The sequence below is a fragment of the Vicugna pacos genome, unplaced genomic scaffold, assembly GCF_048564905.1.
Source record: "Vicugna pacos unplaced genomic scaffold, VicPac4 scaffold_20, whole genome shotgun sequence".
In the NCBI taxonomy this organism is placed as follows: Eukaryota; Metazoa; Chordata; class Mammalia; order Artiodactyla; family Camelidae; genus Vicugna; species Vicugna pacos.
Window position 1 is genome coordinate 30,779,538 of NW_027328741.1, and position 3,614 is coordinate 30,783,151.

General features: G+C 52.4%; 1 non-coding gene across 1 annotated transcript; it reads right to left on the minus strand.

The window, feature by feature from the left end:
• Positions 1-1,407: 1,407 nt before the first annotated feature.
• LOC140694244 (U6 spliceosomal RNA) lies at positions 1,408-1,516 on the minus strand. The gene has a single exon (XR_012069989.1). It is a non-coding gene; the product is annotated as a U6 spliceosomal RNA (small nuclear RNA).
• Positions 1,517-3,614: the final 2,098 nt, after the last annotated feature.

Genomic DNA, 3,614 nt, shown 5'->3' on the forward strand with positions numbered 1-3,614 from the left:
TACACAGTTTTGAAGACGCTAGCCTGCTGTGAATCCCCTTTGCCCGGCAGAGCGATAAAATGACCTCTTTTCTTCTAAGCTCCAAGACCTTGTCTCTGGATTCTTGGGCTCATCGGGGACGGGGGCCGATCTTTCGGCAACAAGCGTGCTTCAGAAACAACGGATGCCCGAGAAGGACACTCTGCCTCTCCCTCTTCTTCCGGGCCTGAAATGGGGAGGAAAAAATATCGCTTCCCCTGGAAGCCGGAGTCCAGAGCCCGCCATCCGGAGGGACTTCTGGCTTGGCCTTCTCCTGGGGTGGGGGGAGGGCACGCCACCGCACGTGTTCTTTGTCAACTCCCCGTTTCTCTCTTCTCGAGTTATCTCTTTGGGAAGGCTCCCACACTGGATGAAAACAGACAGACAGACAGGCTGGTATCTCTCCCTACCCCACCCTTCGCCCCCCAAATGACTGATCTTCTGTCCCATCAAAATCACCACTTGTTTTCCAACGTGGCTTTCTTGGATCCTGGAGGACTGACATCAACTTAGAGCCAAGATGGGCACAGAACTGAAGGACCTTCTCGGCTGGCCTAAGAAGTCTGTCATCGTGATGTGGGAGGTATTCTTCGAGGGACCTATCTGACTAAGTGCTTGACGGCCTTTTGGACTTTGAACCAACTTGGAGATAGGAACTAGGATGAGAGGGCCCCCGAAATAGCTCAGCAAACTCTTCTCCACCCTTAGAAGAGAGACAGACAGATAGACAGACAGACAGAGAAAGAGAGAGAGAGAGAGAGAGAGAGAGACAGACAGACAGACAGACAGACAGACAGTGTGTGTGTGTGTGTGTGTGTGTGTGTGTGTGTGTGTGTGTGTGTCTGTCTGTCTGCCTGCCTGTCTGTCTGTCTGACGGTCTGTCGGTCTGTCTGCCTGCTTATTGTAGGAACTCTCTGTCAATGGAAGTATAGTTGACTTACAATGTTGTGTTCATTTATGACGTACGGCATAGTGATTCACTTATTCACACACACACACACACACACACACACACACACACACACACACACACGTATACTTTTTCAGGATAGGTTATTACAAGCTTTTGAACATAGTTCCCTGTGCTAGACAGTAGGACCTACTTGTGTACCTAGTTTGTATAGGGTGGTTTATATCTGCTAATCCCAAACTCCTGATTTATCCCTCCGCCTTACCCCGTTCCTCCACCCTACCCTGTCCCCTGTGTTAACCATCGGTTTCTTTTCCATGTCTGCGAGTCCAGTCTGTTTCTGTTTTGTAAATAGGTTCCTTGGAGTCTTTTTAAAATGGAGTTATTTATGTATGGATGGGTGTCTTGACTTACTTTCAGATCCCACCTAGAAGTGATGGCATAGGATATCTGTCTTTCCCTGGGTGACTGACTTCACTAAAACTATGGAACGCTTCACGCATGGGCGTGTGTCGTCCACGTTCAGGGGCCGTGCTGATCTTCTCTGGATGGTTCCCATGTTAGTCTATGTCCTGTGGCAGCAAGTGCTTTCCTTAGGGTTTTTGTCTCAACCTGAAAGCCAGCCCGGAGACTGAAGGTCTTCTAGTTGCCTCCACTATCTGCCTAGGACCCTCTCCACGAATGTTTCCCATTTTCTCTCACCCTTTTGCCTTGGCATCATTGAGTACGAAAACGCTCCGTCTCCTGAAGCCTTGCAGACTGAAGCTGGACAACGGGAGGTAAACGTCAGAGAAATGGCCACAACAGCTCCTGTGGAAACCATCCTCGGGCCTGTTTTCGGGGGAGCCGCTCAGAGAGTTGAGCCGAACACCCCAGGACATCATCAGAGGCATTTCAAACTGCTCGAGCCGTTTCGATGACCCCGATGTGTGGAAATCTCCTACCAGACTGACCCCCTACTCCCGGCCCTGAATCTGGTTTCTCATCTGCTCCGACGATTCACCTTTGTGCTGTACTTTGGTTGTCCACACAAGTGCCTCTTAGGCGATACCTGACTGCTTGCTCCCTAGGCCTAGCTTCAGAAGCCCATCGACACCACCGCCTCCTGAGACGAGATACTACAACGGCAACAGTTTCCTTGAACAGACCTGTTCTCAGAACTAAGAAACTGGGTCCATGAAACGCAGGCCCCCTAGGAAACCATTCCCTCCCTCCTGCCCCCAGACCGCACGCACGCACGCACGGACGCACACGCACACGCACACGCACAGTCAACAGCCCAGCTTTTAATGTGTAAAACTTCCAGGGAAGTTACAGAATAGGGAAATGTTGGGGTCCAGAGTAGGCTGCCCCAAAATGTGCCCGATGGATTATGCTGAATGAAAGGGACTTCACAAGTGGCCAAGGGGGAGGGTATAGGTCAGTGGTAGAGTGTGTGCTTAGCAAGCAAGCACAAGGTCTTGGGTTAAATCCCCAGTACCTCCGGTCAAAAATAAATGCATAAAATCGAATTCCTCTCCCCGCCCGCCCCCCAAAGTATACACTGCTGTATGTCAACTCTGTCTCAATAAAACTGGAAGGAAAAAAAAGGAAGGAAAAAAAAAAAAAAGCATGATTTAACAAAAGAAAGAAACAAACAAAGAAAGAACTGCCCGAGGCAAGAGGAACACTCTGTCCCTCCTTTCTGCCTCCCTGGAAGCAGGGGAAAAAGAATTTTTTTTTTTTTTAAAGTCTCCCATCCCAGAGGAATCTATCAAGTCAGAGGTCTGCTTCCATGCCCTTCCATGATTCTCAAACGGTTTAGTGGGGTTTACCCAGGTTAGGAAAAGGAGGGGACTCCTTTGGCCTGAGACCAGGCGAGATTCTCCCCCTCCCTCCCGCCTCCCTCCGTGCAGTTGGGACGGGGTGGCCTAAGGGTGGGGAAATTGAAACCAAAAAACAAAAGCCGTTCAACGGAGAGGAGCCGGAGGCCAAGTCAAAGGCTCTGACCTGAGCACAGAGCTTTCTGCATTTGAATGAAGCGATTGAACGAGGCCCTGCCGAATGGATCCTCCTGACGTCCCCGCCCCCGCTTCCAGGAGACAGTCCAGTCGATTTAGGACCCGATTTGGGACCGATCGGTGGAGGAGGCCTGGGCGGCGGCGGCAGTGGCGGCGGCGGCGGCGGCGGCGGCGGCGGAAGCAGCGGCGGGGGGCGGGGGGGTGCGCGGGCGGGGGCGGGACCAACGGTCGCTCCAGCTCTGCCTGCCTGCCTGCCTGCCTGCCTGCCTGCCTGCCTGCCTGCGGGGCTGAGGCCTGAGGGCCACGCTGGTTCCTGCCACTCAGGGAAACTTGTGCGGGTGTTGCCGAAAGATCGCCCCCCCCAACCCCGTCCCTGACGAGCCAAATAACCCAGAGACAGGGTCTTAGAGTTTAGAAGAAAAGAGGCAGCTTGATTGCTTTGCTGGGCAAAGGGGACTCACAGCAGGCTAGTAGTGCCTTCCAAACTGTGAACCCGTCTTGGGGTTGGGGTTTCATGCTTCTGTGGACGAACAGGTTGGAGCATGAAAGGGAATCACAACAGGCGGGAGCATAAAAGGTGCTCATGATCAACAAGGGTCTCTGATAAAACTTCCTCCTAAATCTGGATGAGTGTCTGGTAACATGGGACCTCCTGGTGGTCTAGTAGGTCATCAGCCCGTGACCTT